The following is a 16,442-nucleotide window of genomic DNA, read 5'->3' as shown; positions in this document are numbered from 1 at the left end:
TAGCGTCCTCAGGAATGACTTCGAGAAGAACCTCACACGGAATCCTCCGAGAATTGAAGTCACGTTCAGAAAGTTCCTGCACAATCGCCATCTTGTAAGGATCAAAATGAAGATAATCATGAAGAATTCTCCTCACAGAACGATTGGGAAGTCCAAGGGCAGACACATGTTTGCGCGCAGAACGCCGTGGTGTTCGCAACATTGAAACTCTCACTGCCTCAGTGTTCTCAGGTGATCTAATGGGCCGAGGGACTCTAGTTCTTCGTCTTGACGCACTTGCAGTTTGTTTGAATGTAGTGACCCACGTCACAATTGATTTCCGGTCCGGTCCGGGACAGGGGCCAATGGGGCTAAATTAAAGTGATTCCGAAAGGCGCACTGGGTTGCAATCACAGAACATCCGCTCGAAAAGTAGGCCTCAATGGCAAAAGCATAATCCTCACTGTTCCAACACATGATGGCGACTGAACTGTTAGGAAAAATCTTTACACTCCCGCCTCTTGGACGAGACCACTAGCGCTCCGCTACATCTTCAACCGACTGAATGGCACACATTTTAAAAAAGGAAGTTATACCCTTTACTTGTAAGCATAACACAGAGAGATCTGAAAACACATCTGAAAAGAGGTAGGTTGTAAGGTATAATAATGGCAGCCAGTGGAGCTGTTGCAACAAAAGAAGTTGTATGGACCTTGTAGCTAGCCCTAGTTGGCCATCTGGCTTCAGTGCTTTAAAGCAACTGAAGTCTCCGAACACTCTTTGAAAGTGGGTCCTTGCAAAGCGTGTTACACTAATCCCACTATGATGTAACTGAGGCATGTGTCACTGTGACTAGATCTGACATCTCAACAAATGGTCGCAGCTAGTGCACAAGCCTTAATGTGCACTTCTTGCCACTGCTGAAATCTGAGCTCCCAGGGTCAGGGTTGAATCCAGGAGTACGGCTATGCTGCAGACCTGCACTCTTACAGAGAATGCCGCCCATGAGGCTTGCATCCTTCCATGACATTGCTTGAGTCAACTACTTCCCCATCTCACTATTTTTGGTTTGATATTATGCAACCCCCCCCCCCCCCACACACACACACTGTATTGCAGGCATTACATTGTTTTACTTATGATAAAATGTAATACAGTAATATCAACCTCATAGTACACAAGGGGCCATATGTTTTCTAATTTAAAAAAAACATATGAAAATAACTTTATATTTTGCATATACATGCAATTGTTTTCCCTATTATTGTATAAGGTTTTGAGTCGCTATAACTCTAACACAAGCTATTATGTCAAATCTTTAAAAAATATTGACCAAGTCAATTTAGTGCAAAAACTAAAAGAACTACACTACTAGAATACAATATTATTGCTCTCCAGTGGTGTTAAACTTTTTGCCTTTGGGGCATTTTGTACTTCAGCTTCCAGAATTCCTGGCCATTGGACAAGCTGGCTAGGGTTTCTAGAATTTGGAGGCCTAAACATCTGGATAAATTTGGCATCTCTGTGACTCGATCTACACTATCATATAAAATCCAGATTATCTGCTTTGAGCTGCATTATATGACGGTATAGACGCACATAATCCTGTTCAAAACATATAATGTGGGTTTTCTGCTTTGATCACCTGGAATATATGGCAGTCTAGATCCAGCCTGCGAGATGCATCACAGGAAATGTTCCATGCTCGAGCTAGACTGGTGCCCTCTACTGTTGTCTTTATATACTGTAATTAACATCTGATTTCTAGAAAAAAAAAGTATATTCCAAAAACATATTCGAGGAGGAAAGCAGGTCTCATAGAAACAAATATATAAGATGTAAGTAACAGCATAGATAATTTATTTTTGAATTTATTCACTACTAGCCATCCCCTGCCTCGCGTTGCTGTGGCCCAATCTGTGTGTATCGGTTTTGTGTGTGTATATATGTGTATATATATTTGTGTATATATGTATTTATGTGGTGATGCGCATGCGTTATAATGTAATTTTTTTTGGCTTCTTAAGTCTCTTTCACTGTGTTTGTCAGTGTTTTTATAAGTGATGGTCACTCGTTGGCTTGATAGGTGTATTGTGTCCAAATTTGGCATAAATTCACCCAGTGGTTTTGAGTTACCATATATTCTGGCGTATAAGACTACTTTTTAACCCAAGAAAATCTTCCCAAAAGTCAGGGGCCGCCTTATACGCGGAAGTCGTCTTATACGCGGGAGATCTGAGAGGCAGAGAAGGAGGTACAGTAATAGGAAAATTACCATATTAAAATCTAATCTGATGCTTTTAAAAAGTTTATTTGGTGTGTGTTGGAAGAGGGGTAGTTTTATATGACGAGTATATCCCAAACTCTATATTTTAACTGGAAAAGTTGGGGGTCTTCTTATACGCCCAGTCACCTTATATGCCGGAGTATACGGGTATGTTAATCCCACAAACGAACATTACATTTTTATTTATATAGATTTATTCTGTGGAACTTTTACTCCATTAAACTCTCTTCTTCCATTTATTTAATTAATAGTACTATGGATCCATCCTTTCCTCCGGCTTGTATCCTATACAATCTTTGTCAGCTATTAAGGGTTTTAAAACATTGTTCACTAGCAGTTAAGTGTGAGCAAAGAAATCAGTAGGCTTCTTATACAACTGTTATGGGATGTGTCCCAATTTCACACACTTATCCAAGTTCTGAGGGCTGTGGTGGCACAGTGGGTTAAACTGCTAAGCTGCAGAACTGGCCAACCAAAAGATTGGTGGTTCGAAACCACAGGACAGGGTGAGTTCCCATTGTCGGCCCCAGCTTCTGCCAACCTAGCAGTTCGAGAACATGCAAATATGAGTAGGTTTGCATGTTTCCACTTCTATGGGAAGGTAACGCCACTCCATGCAGTCATGCCAACCACGTGATCTTGGAGGCATCTATGGACAATGCTGGCTTTTCGTCTTAAAAATGGAGATAAGCACCCCCTCCCCAGAGTCGGACTCGACTAGATTTAATATCAAGGGAAAACCTTTACCTTTATCTAAGTTTTGGTACGAGTATTTTTAATCTCTAAGACAGAGCTTTCTGAACTGTGTGTTGCAACACATTAACTTGTTAGCTGCAGTTGTAAGTGCATCATGTGAATGTGGAATTTTTAAAATTCTTGCACATATTTACATATTGTTGCTCATAAATGACAACAATATCAGAAATGTTGTAATTTCAATGTTATATTACTACTCATGTTAAAAAATACAAATGAAAGGTTATTACAAATTATGTTTAGATCAATATCTCTTATAAGGGGTTGGTTTCTCCCTGTCTCTTAATTCTAAAACTTTCTTATGAAACTGAATTATAACTGATCTACAACATTTAAATAAGAAAATTATTTAAATAAGGGAGAAAAAAAACTTCTGCATGTCGACTTTTTCCACATTTTATGTACCTCTAATACATCTCTTATTAGCTTTTTGTCCAGCTTAAAAACAATGTTTACTGTGATTGATCCTCTCTGTTTGTATCTCCTTTAATAAAATCAGAAGAAAATGATGATGTCAACAAGTCAGAAGCAAAGTTTAATGTCCAAGGTTTTGAAGGAATACTAAGTGCTATGACTCTTTAGGCAGTTGCAGTATTTTAATTTAATTTCAAACCATGTAATTGTATAATGGAAAGTTGATTCTGATTATAATGCTGAGTAACCATCAAGATGACAGTCTTTTAGAAGCAGAGAATGTAACTCCCAGAAATATTGGTTTGGCCCAATGAGTGGAAACTTTAAGGAAGGATATGTATTTGGTGGTTTAGTTCCAAAGGAAAGGGCGAGATGGTGAGGAGCTCTAGTCACCACAGTTAAGGAGTAGGCCTTTTTCAGATTGAATATGGTTGTGATATTTTCAGCTGAGTATTTTAGGAGGGAGCAAAGGGGAAAATTCTTTTTAGTTTAATGTTGACAAGGGATCTTTGAGGTCTCAGAGGCTAGATTTACACTGCCATATAAATACATATTATCTGCTTTAAACTGGATTATATGCAGGGGCGGCTCGTCCATTATGCGAAGTAAGCGGTCGCAGAACACTTTTTTTGCCAGGGGCGCAGAGGTGCCTCTGTAAATGCCCCTCGACTGCTACTTGAGGAGTGCCCCCTCAGCTCACAACAGCCCTAGCAGTCTGGGGGGAGCCTCGGCTTTCTTGCCTTGCTGCTGGGCGATCCTCTCCCCAAAGGGGCCGGGCCCTTGAGCCTCGCCTAGCCCCTCTAATTCCTGCTTCACCCGGCCACCGGGTGTGCGAGCAGAGCCCGCGCTCAATTGTTCTCCGTGTTCGATCCCTTCCCCATGACCGGTTCCCTTTCCCAATCCCCCAGCGCTCCACCCACCTCCTCTCCTCTCCCCAATCTGTGGGTGGGCCAAGGGGCGGAGCCACCATGCCTGACCTGCTTCGGGTCCGGAGGCATGTCTGAAGACCCCAGCGTGTGCACCAAAAGTCGCCTCTTCTCCTTTCTCTTCAGCCATTGGGACCAAGAGAGAGAGAGAGAGAGAGCCCCTCTGGCTGGAGATATCTCCCACGTCCGCTCCCTCCTTTGTTTTTGCGGCTACCTTCAGGAAAGGTGGGCATCTCCACCTCTCTCTCTCTTTCTCTCTCTCGGTCCAAATGGCTGAGGAGAAAGTCAGGAGAAGAGGTGATTTTTGGTGCACACGCCGGTGTCTTCAGTCACGCCTCCGGACCCAAAACGGGCCAGGCAAGGGAGCAAATGCGGCAAGTGTAGTTACTGGGATGTATAGTTCAGCTACAATCAAAGAGCATTCTGAACTCTACCAATGATGGAATTGAACCAAATATGTCACACAGAACTCCCACGACAAACAGAAAATATATATATCAATGATTGGTTGGGGGGCACCAAAATACTGTTTGCTTACCTAAGGTGGTGGGAGGGTAGATGGCACTGATTATTTCTTTTCCTTTTTTCTTTTTCTCTCCCCCCCCCCCCCCATTTCCCCTTTTTTGGTGTAATCTCAATGTTCTCTGTAAGTTTAAAAATGCACAATAAAAACTATTATAGAAAAAAAAAGAAAATTACCTAGGGCCGCCTCTGATTATATGGCAGTGTGGGCTCCAATAATCCAGTTCAAAGCAGATATTGTGGATTATCTGACTTGATATTTCTTAATATACCATATTATTTATTTATTTATTTATTTATTTGCATTATTTCTATCCCGCTCATATCAGCCTGAAGGCAACTCAGAGCGGCATACACAGTTGGCACAATTCGATGCTATAAAAATACATACATACTCAAGTATAAGCTGACCCGAATATAAGCCGAGGCACCTAATTTTACCACAAAAACTGGGAAAACTTATTGACTCGTATATAAGCCGAGGGTGGGAAATGCAGGCACTACTGGTCAATTTCAAAATAAAAATAGATACCAATAAAATTGCATTAATTGAGTATGTTAAATGTTTTTCAATGTTGACATAAAACTGTAATTTAAAATAAGACTGACCAACTTTGATTAAACCATTATTCTAACCTTTTCCAGTGTAAATATGCTTACGTATCCTTCCAATAATAATAGAGTAAAATAATAAATGTAATAATAATAATAAATAGAATAAAATAAATGTAATAAAATAACAATAGAGTAAAATAATGTAAATGTAATCATACCAATAATAGAGTAAAATAATAAATCTAATAATAACAATAATAAAGTAAAATAATAAATGTAACAACAACAATAATAAATAGAATAAAATAAATGTAATAAAATAATACTAATAACAGAGTAAAGTAATAAATAACTTTGACTCAAGTATAAGCCGAGGGGAGCTTTTTCAGCCTAAAAAAGGAGCTGAAAAACTAGGCTATATTCGAGTATATACAGTAATTCAGTTCAAAGTAAATATGGCAGTGTAGAAGGGCCTGAGAGGGGACACAATAGCCATGTTTAAATATGTGAATGGATGTCATAAGGAACAGGGAACAGGCCTATTTTCAGCTGCTCTGGAAACCTGGAAATGGAGCAATGGATTCAAATTGCAAGACAAGAGATTCCACCTAAACATTAGGAAGAACTTCCTGAGTGAACGAGCTATTTAGCAGTGGAATATGCTGCCTCCTTGGAGTGTGGTAGAGTCTCCTTCTCCAGAGGATTTTAAGCAGACTTGATGGCCATCTGTCAGAAGAGAATTACACTATGTAACAAAGTTTGAAAAAAATTGTTCCTGGTTTTAAAGTGTTATTTCCTGTTTAATTGTGCGGTACTTACTTTGAAAGTAGTTGTTACACTCCAGAAACTTCATTTTTGTGGATGCCACAAACCATGTTGAATTGGTTGAGACTCAATGAGATATGCATTGAAAAACTATAGCAAAATGTGCTACAGGATTTACCGCAAAAACAAAGTTTTTGCAAGGTTCTTGTGGGTTTTTTCGGGCTATAGAGCCATGTTCTAGAGGCATTTCTCCTGACGTTTCGCCTGCATCTATGGCAAGCATCCTCAGAGGTTGTGAGGTCTGTTGGAAGTAGGAAAAATGGGTTTATATATCTGTGGAATGGCTGGGGTGGAGCAAGGAGCTCTTCCCTGCTGCAGTTAGGTGTGAATGTTTAGCTGATCACCTTCATTAGCATTTGAAGGCCTGCCTGAGCCTGGGAAAATCTGTTGCTGGGAGGTGTTAATCTGTGCCTGGTTTTTTCCTCTCTGTTGTTTAGCTGTTATAATTTTAGAGTTTTTTTAATACTGGTAGCCAGATTTTGTTCATTTTCATGGTCTCTTCCTTTCTGTTGAAATTGTCCACATGCTTGTGGATTTCAATGGCTTCTCTGTGTAGTCTGACAGTTTTTGCAGTTCAATAAACTTTTTTTCTGTGTTTTTACGATGTTACTAGCTGTCCCCTGCCATGTGTTGCTGTGGCCCACTCTGGTGGTCATGGGGGTTCTGTGTGGGATGTTTGGCTCAATGCCATCGTTGGTGGGGTTCAGAATGCTCTGTGATTGTAGGCGAACTATAAATCCCAGCAACTACAACTCCCAAATGTCAAGATTCTATTTCCCCCAAACTCCATCAGTGTTCACATTTGGGCATATTGAATATTCGTGTAGAGTTTGGTCCAGACTCATAATTGTTTGAGTCCACAGTGATCTCTGGATATAGGTGAACTACAACTCCAAAACCAAAGGACACTGCCCACCAAACCCTTTCAGTATTTTCTGTTGGTCATGGGAGAATTGTGTGCCAAGTTTGGCTCAATGCCATCGTTGGTGGGGTTCAGAATGCTCTTAGATTATGACACAATGCCAGATGTACAGTCACGAATAAGTGCAGCCTGGATAAAAAGGCGGCAAACTACTGGCATTCTGTGTGACTCAAAAATGCCTGAACAACTCAAGGCGAAGTAAGATCTACATTACCGCTGTTCACCCAGTAGCCCTCTTTGTGTGCTGGCCAGCAACACAGAAACACGAACAAGCCCTTAACATGATGGAAATGAAAATGCTGAGATGGACACTTGGGTTGACACTTCTTAACCATGTGTCAAATGATGACATCCGTCAAAGACTAGGAGTAAAAGCAATCAGCAAGAAAATGCCGGAAGCAAGATGGCCATGTCATGAAAAGAGAACCAACATCAGTAGCACAAAGAGCATTATATGCGGGGTGGCGACCATACAGACGGCCAAAGAAAATATTTTTTTGGTCATGTCAGGAGCGACTTGAGAAACTGCGAGTCGCTTCTGGTGTGAGAGAATTGGCCGTCTACAAGGTGTTGCCCAGGGGACGCCCGAATGTTTTGATATTTTCCCCATTCTTGTGGGAGACTTCTCTCATGTCCCCGCATGAGGAGCTGGAGCTCATAGAGGGAGCTCATCCACGCTCTCCCCGGATTCGAACCTGCGACCTGTCGATCTTCAGTCCTGCTGGAACAGGGGTTTAACCCATTGCGCCACTGGGGACTCCATCAAGAGGTCAGCTGTGACCAGCAGTGCTGTAGAATTTGAAGAGGCACGAATGGAGGGCGAAAGAGAGAAACATGCCCCAACCCCGACCGGGACCACCTTCCACCTGGAAACCAATGTCCTTACTGCGGGAGAACATGCACCAATCTTTGAAGACAATCCTACTCAGACAATGAGGGATCGCCTAAGTACTATACCATTATATTGTAATATTATTAGTAATATTACATGTAATATAAAATATATAATTATAATACATTATTATTAGTATTGTATTGTATTGCATTATCTGCTTTGAACTGGAATATAGGGCAGTGTGGACTCAGATAACCCAGGGGCCTTCCACACAGCCGTATAACCTAGAATGTCAAGGCAGAAAATCCCATGATATCTGCTTTGAACTGGGTTATCTGAGTTCACACTGCCAGTTTGCTACCGGGCACAATTCAAAGTGCTGGCTTTGGCCTATAAAGCCCTAAACGGCCCCGGCCCAAATTACCTGTCCGAACGCATCTCCCCCTATGAACCATCATGGAGATTAAGACCCGTCGCAAACTCTGTTCCTGCGGGAGCAAACCTTGCTAGCATGTCCCTGACGTCATGAGACTCCGCCTCTCGCCCCGCCCCTTTCTCCGCCTCTTTCTCCTTGCGAGAGTGGTTTTTCCTTTGCTAGGGCAGCATTGCCAGCATACTCTCTCAGTTGGCAGAATTCAACTGAGAGAAAATGCGGGCAATGCTGCCCTAGCAAAGGAAAAACCACGCTGGCAAAGAGAAAGGGGCGGAGAAAGGGGCGGGGCGAGAGGCGCAGGCTCATGACGTCAGGGACGTGCTAGCAAGGTTTGCTCCTGCAGGAACAGAGTTTGCGGCGGCTCTTAGGCCCGTCGCAAACTAGGTTCCTGCTGGAGAAACCCTTGCTAGCAAGTCCCTGACGTCATGAGCCTGCGCCTCTCTCCCCGCCCCTTTCTCCACCCCTTTCTCTTTGCGAGCGTGGTTTTTCCTTTGCTAGGGCAGCATTGCCCGCATTTTCTCTCAGTTGAATTCTGCCAACTGAGAGAAAATGCGGGCAATGCTGCCCTAGCAAAGGAAAAACCACGCTCGCATGGAGAAAGGGGCAGAGAAAGGAGCGGGGAGAGAGGAAGAGTCTCGTGACGTCAGGGACATGCTAGCAAGGGTTTCTCTCGCAGGAACAGAGTTTGCGACGGCTCTTAGATTCTCCAGGGAGGCCCTGCTTTCCGTCCCGCCATTGTCACAGGCACGATTGGTGGGGATGAGACATAGGGCCTTCTTGGTGATTGCTCCCTGGCCATGGAACTCCCTTCCTGGTGAGATCAAGTTGGCTCCCTCCCTCCTGTCCTTTAGAAGGATGGTAAAACTTGGCTGTGGGACCAAGCTTTCGGGATAGGGCAATAAAGCAGCAATAGGAAAGATGACCAGACCGATTAGATTTGACATGGATGACTAGGACGGTTTTAAATTGTGTATTTTAATATTTTGATAAATGTTTTTAATGTTTATGTATGTGCAGGTACAGCTGTACCAGGAGCTCCAATTTTGTTTGCTTTGCATTTAATGTTTGTTATAGTCCTAAGTTTCAGGGACTCTGCAGATAGGTGGCTTCTTTTGGCTGCAATCATAGGGCAAGCCACCTGTCAATTATAGTTAGGTTCCCTGGTCCCGCCCCCTTTTTGGGTTTTAGAGGGAATAGGAGCCATTTTGGGTTCAGTCCACATAGAGAAGCCTTTCATGCAGGACAAAAACCAAGAGCTCCTGTAGAAAGCTTGGCCGGGGAGATATACAGCCCACAGCTTGGCCAGGGTTATACAGCCCTACAGTTCCTTTGCTGAAGGATTTCAGTCAGCCATCACGGCAACCTGAGTTCTCTTTCCCCTGGAAGTCTACAAAGCTCTGCTTGGTAAGGGTCACTTGCGGAAGCCAGAAGCAGTTGGAACTGGGTGCAGGGGCTCCACGCTAACAGAGGCAAAGACAGACTGCCCAGATTAGAAGTTAAGGATTTCCCCATTAGTTACAGTTATGAAGATACTGCCTGTTCCCTGTGGACAAGATTGGGAGAGAGCCAATAGACTGTTAAGAAAGCCTTAAAGTACCTGTTTGTTTTCAATAATAAATTTATTTGTCGTGTCAGTGCAACCAGTTTCTAACAGAAAAAAGCAAAAAACCCCCAGAAAAATACAAAGTTTGCAAGCTTGGTAGTTGATTAAATGTCCTTTGACCAGTATCTGGCCACTTGGAGTGCTTCTGGTGTTGCTACAAGGAGGTCCTCCATTGTGCATGTGGCAGGGCTCAGGTTGCATTGCAGCAGGTGGTCAGTGGTTTGCTCCTCTCCACATTCGCATGTCGAGGATTCCACTTTGTAGCCCCATTTCTGAAGGTTGGCTTTGCATCCCGTGGTGCCAGAACGCAGTCTGTTCAGCGCCTTCCAAGTCGCCCAGTCCTCTGTGTGCCCAGGGGGGAGTCTCTCATTTGGTATCAGCCATTGGTTGAAGTGCTGGGTTTGAGCCTGCCACTTTTGGACTCTCGCTTGCTGAGGTGTTCCAGCGAGTGTCTCTGTAGATCTTAGAAAACTATGTCTAGATTTAAGTCGTTGGCGTGCTGGCTGATACCCAAACAGGGGATGAGCTGGAGATGTCTCTGCCTTGGTTCTTTCACTATTGGCTGCTACTTCCCGGCAGATGTCAGGTGGTGCAATACTGGCTAAGCAGTGTAATTTCTCCAGTGGTGTAGGGCGCAGACACCCCGTGATAATGCGGCATGTCTCATTCAGAGCCACATCCACTGTTTTAGCGTGGTGAGATGTGTTCCACACTGGCATGCATACTCAGCAGCAGAGTAGCATAGCACAAGGGCAGATGTCTTCACTGTATCTGATTGTGATCCCCAGGTTCTGCCAGTCAGCTTTCGTATGATGTTGTTTCTAGCACCCACTTTTTGCTTGATGTTCAGGCAGTGCTTCTTGTAGGTAAGAGCACGGTCCAGAGTGACTCCCAGGTATTTGGGTGTGCTGCAATACTCCAGTGGGATTCCTTCCCAGGTAATCCTCAGAGCTCGGGATGTTTGTCTGTTCTTAAGGTGAAAGGTACATGTCTGTGTTTTAGATGGGTTGGGGATCAGTTGGTTTTCCCTGTAATAGGCAGTAAGAGCACCTAGAGCTTCGGAGAGCTTCTGTTCAACCATCTCAAAGCTCCCCGCTTGAGCGGTAATGGCATCAGCATAGATGAAACTCTCTGTCCCTTCTGGCAGTAGGTGGTCATTTGTGTAGATGTTGAACATGGATGGCGCAACCATGCTCCCGAGGCAGGCCATTCTTCTGTCTCCACCATCTGCTTCTCTGGCCCTGGAACTCAACAAAAAAGCTCCTGTTTTGTAGCAGGTTTCCTATGATGTGGGTGAGATGGCAGTCCTTTGTGATATTATACGTACATTTTTCTCAGGAGGCGGTGGTTCACAGTATCATAAGCCGCTGACAGGTCTATGAAGACAGCTCCCCCTTCGGGGTGAGAAGGGCGGAATATAAATGTTTTAAAGAAATAAACAAACAAGCAAATAATATAACCCAGTTCAAAGCAGATAATGGGGAATTTTATTCAGCTGTGTGGAAGGGGCCCCAGTTCAATGCAGATATTGTGTGATTCTCTGCCTTGATCTCCTGGGTTCTATGGCTGTGTGGAAGAGCCCCGCGGCAGTGAGTTCCACTGTTGAAATGTGGTGCCGGAGAAGAGGCCTGAGGATACAAATCTAGAAATAGTTCGCCTGTCAATGCTAGCAGGGGACCTTTGCCCTGTGGCTAAGTTACTCGAAAGAGGCAGAGCGGAAACGTGGGCGGGGGAGAGGAGAAGGGGGTAAAAGCGGGGCTGTTCCGACAGTCGCGCTCCCTCCCCCCGCCTCCCTCCCCTGGGATGCCGGGCGCGCCCTTGCTGCCTGAGGCCCCTCCGTGCGCATGCGCGGGTGTCGTGGCGGGGGCGCTGCCCGTCTCCTTCCCTGAAAAGGCGTCACTGCCGTCATTCCCTCTTCGGCAGAGGGGAGGGGGCGGGGCGCTGACGTCACCGGAGATCCCGCCACAAACCCGAAGGAGTTGGAGAAGTTGAGGGGAAGAAGTGCAGAGGGAAGAAGGGTCTACCCGGGGAAGGAAAGCCGGCTGCTGCTCTCTCGGCTCACTCTCTCAGCCGGGCAGGATTGGGCCCTTGCTTCGGGGAGATGTAGTGGCCAAGACTCAGGCTCCATGCCTTGATTTCTCAGGAGCCTCTGAAGGGGAAAGCCCATCCTGTCAAGTGGCTTGCGCTCTGGGCGGCCTTCAAGGTAAACACCACCAAACTTTTGGCTTGAAACCACTGCTCCTTAGGCCCCTTTCCCACAGCTGAATAGAATCCACATTACACTGAAGTATATGGACTCAGATAACCCAGTTCAAAGCAGATATTGTGGATTATCTGCCTTGATATTCTGGTTTATATGGCTGTGTGGAAGGGCCCTCTAGAAATGGGAACTGCCCTAGGTGAGGTGGCTGGCCATAGGGAACTCTTCGCCAATTTGTTGTTGAGGAAAATCACTTAACGCAGAGATGTTTTGAGAGGTCGCAGAGTATATTTTGGATGTTGGCAATAGAGCTTCAACTCAATTCCACAGTCTGTCCAATGATGGGATGGGTGGGGTTGATTTATCACTGTTAAAGGGTCCCTATCACAATATTATTATTATTATTTGAGGTATTTATTATTATTATTATTATTATTATTGAGCCCCCGGTGGCGCAGTGGGTTAAACCTCTGTGCCGGCAGGACTGAAGACCGACAGGTCGCAGGTTCGAATCCGGGGAGAGGCGGATGAGCTCCCTCTATCAGCTCCAGCTCCTCATGCGGGGACACGAGAGAAGCCTCCCACAAGGATGATAAAAACATCAAATCATCCAGGCATCCCCCGGGCAACGTCCTTGCAGACGGCCAATTCTCTCACAACAGGAGCGACTCCTGACACGACCAAAAAAAATATATTATTATTATTATTAAACTGTATTTGTATCCCGCTAGCATCTCCCAAAGGACTTGATGCGGCTTACAAAGGCTCAACACAACAACAACAGACAATAACAATACAGTACAAAGCAAATTAAAAACATAAGCAATAACAAAACATTACACTATTATGCAATAAAAGCAGGGCCGGGCCAATGATGGGTACAGGTTAAAAGTGCTGGGTGTGAGAGGTAATATGTTGGGATTCTGGGCAAGTACAATGTGCAGAGAGTCTTAAACTCTAATAAAGTGCTTCTGGGACATAGTGCTGGGAGTTATCCTATTCTGGAAAGGCACATCGGAATAGCCGGGTCTTCAAGTTCTTCCTAAAGACTGCCAACGTGGGTGCTAGTCTAATGTCTTTGGGGAGGGTGTTCCAAAGTCGGGGAGCAACCACAGAGAAGGCCCTGTCCCTCGTCCCCACCAAACGCGCCTGTGATGCAGGTGGGATCGTAAGCAGGGCCTCTCCGGATGAACGAAGGGATTGTGTGGGTTCATATATACCTCTCTTCTCAATCCCAAAGGGGACTCAGGGCGGTACACAGTGAACCTGAGGGAAGGGCGGTATATAAATACCTCAAATAATAGTATTAAGAAATCTAGCCTGTCCTATCACAACTAGCTACTTTATCACACTAGAGAATGAATACACTTTAAATCCGATTTCTGCCTCCTGCAAAATTCTGGGGTTTGCAGTGTAGGGAGGCTGTTAAAGGGTCCTATCACAATATTTATTTATTTACTATATTTATAACCCACCTCGAGTTGCCTTTGAGTTGAGAGAGGCGATATATAAATATAGTAAATAAATAAATGAATGAATATTGTGAGAGGACCCTTTAACAGCCTCACTAAACTACAAACCCCAGAATTCTGCAGGAGGCAGAAACTGGATTTAAAGTGTATTCATTCTCTACTGCGATGAAGTAGCTAGTTGTGATAGGACAGGCTAGATTTTTTAATATTTCACGGGGCTTACTATATAAGCCTATGAAATCTGGGATGTATAAGGATGGTTTCTCTCCTTATCATCTTGGGGCCCTTCTACACTGCCATATAATCCACAATATCGAGACAGAGCATCCACATTATCAGTTTTGATTGGGATTTTTTGAGTCTACACAGCCATATAATCCAGTTCCTACCAGTAGAAGTGCACACGAATGTTTTGAGAGGTCACAGGGTATATATTTTGGATGTTGTTAATAGAGTTTAAACTCAGTTCCGCAGTCTGTCCAATGATGGGATATGTGGAGGTTGATTTATCACACCCCTTTTTCGGTAAAAATCTCCCTTAGGTTTACTGTGAACTGCCTTAAGTCCCCTTCGGAGTTGAGAAGGGAGGTATGTAAATACCTCAAATAATAATAATAATAATAATAATAATAATAATATTGTGATAGGACATTTTAACAGCCTCACTAAACTACAAACCCCATAATAATACAGGAGGCAGAAACTGGATTTAAAGTGTATTCATTCTCTACTGTGATGAAGTAGCTAGTTGTGATAGGACAGGGTAGATTTCTTAATTTTTCACGAGGCTTACTATGTAAACCTATGGAATTTTGAATGTATAAGGATGGTTTCGCACCTTATTTGGGGGCCCTTCTACACTGTCATATAATCCAGAATATCAAGGCAGATAATCCACATTATCTGCCTTGAACTGGTTTTCTGAGTCTACACTGCCATAAAATCCAGGCCCTTTATATACTGCCGTATAATCCAGATTATCAAAGCGGAAAATCCACATAATCTGCTTTGAACATGATTATCTGAGTCTAAAATGCCATGTAATCCAATTCAAAGCAGATAATCTGGATTTTATGTGACAGTATAGGAGGGGCCTGAATTAATCAAAGTCTTTTCATTTTTCCCATCCCATTTAGAATAATAGATCAGTAATTAAAAAATTGCTCGACATTGGTGTTCACAAAAATTTGGCAACAGTAAAATATTTCTGAATGCTCTCCGTTTACACAAATTTGGCAGGATCTACACTGCCCTATATCCCAGAATCTGTTCCCAGATTATCTGCTTTGAACAGGCTTACACGAGGCTACACTGCCAGATAAACAGATAATCTGGAATCAGATCCTGGGATATAAAGCAGTGTAGATTAAGGCCCCTTCCACAAAGTTGAATAAAATTCCACATAATCTGCTTTCAATTGGAATATATGGCATTGTGGACTCAGTTAACCCTTTGAATGCAATTTTCCTGCTTCTTGGTAGGGGGTTGGACTGGATGGCCCACGAGGTCTCTTTCCAACTCTATGATTCTATGTTGAATTGATTTTATGTTGAATTGATGGGAGTTGTAGGGCCCTTCCACTCAGCCCTATATCCCAGAATATCAAGGCAGAAAATCCCACAGTATCTGCTGTGAACTGGGTTGTCTGAGTCCACACTCAGATAATGTGGGATTATCTGTCTTGATATTTTGGGATATGGGGCTGTGTGGAAGGGCCCATAGTTTACATATATCCTTATGCCTTTTCTAATAAACACTTCAAATGTTTGTCCTCACAAAATCCCTAACCTGGGCATTGCCAGGTACTTAAACTAGGTAGAAAAATCAAGCATTTACTAATATGAAATCAGCATTTGCAAGGCTTGCTAAACAGGGTGATTTTCCTTTTTATGAAGTAGAGCTGACTCATCTTCTCCAGAGTCCACTGTAAACACTGCACAACAGATTTGTGTAAATGTCTAAAACAATTTCGAGGTGGCATTCAGAAAAGCTTTTAATGTTGCCAATTTTTGGGACCTCAATATTGAGCTAAGGGGACCCCATTTGGGGTCAAGACCCACAATTTAAGAAATTTGTTTTAGACTTAGGCACAAAAATACTTACAACTTTTAAAAAATAGGCTACTTTTTGCAGAATCAAAAATATTTTAAAGTTATGATTAAACTGGGTAGCGAGTATTAAATTATTCAGTGTTTTTTTGTTTGTTTACTTGTATTCAGAGATAAGATGTGCAGAAAATTCTATTAACAGAAGGAAGTCTTTCTGCAAGGTGCTAGGACATGCTTTACAAACTGCATTTTTAACCGACTTGACAAGGTTACTTCCTGTCACAAAACCAAGCATGAAAGATATATATTTGCAATACAGTTGAAGTGGCTGTGGCTTTATTTAGCAGAAACAGCGTGGTTATGCTTCTACAGTGATCTCTGTAGGATTCTGCAATATTTAAATGTTGCCATTCTAAGCAGGCGGACTAAGGAGTAAGCTTATTGAACTCCATGGAGGTAAACACGATTAGGATTATCCTGTAAATCTAACTCTGATGAATCCGAACGGATTACTAAACTCTTTATCTGCAGCTTTGCATTATTGTTATTGTCATAACACTATGAATACCGATTAAGCATAATGTTTTGCTAGTGCGTGTTTGATTCAGTTTAGATGAAGCACATTTTCAAATACTAGAAGTTCAAAAGTGCCCTTTCTCTGTAAA

General features: G+C 43.2%; 1 protein-coding gene across 2 annotated transcripts in view; it reads left to right on the top strand.

The window, feature by feature from the left end:
• Positions 1-11,923: 11,923 nt before the first annotated feature.
• The window catches only part of RABGAP1L (RAB GTPase activating protein 1 like), a 194,454-nt gene continuing 189,935 nt past the window's right edge, over positions 11,924-16,442 (top strand). The window contains exon 1 of one of the 2 annotated variants that reach the window (XM_067467658.1): positions 11,924-12,260. The gene's annotated coding sequence lies outside the window, so the exon portion shown is untranslated. The remainder of the gene's footprint in view (positions 12,261-16,442) is intronic. The other variant, XM_060774403.2, reaches the window with a different exon arrangement.

This window comes from Anolis sagrei, chromosome 4, assembly GCF_037176765.1.
Source record: "Anolis sagrei isolate rAnoSag1 chromosome 4, rAnoSag1.mat, whole genome shotgun sequence".
Taxonomy (NCBI): Eukaryota; Metazoa; Chordata; class Lepidosauria; order Squamata; family Dactyloidae; genus Anolis; species Anolis sagrei.
Note: the sequence above shows the minus strand (reverse complement) of the source record. Positions and strands in the feature narration are given on the sequence as shown.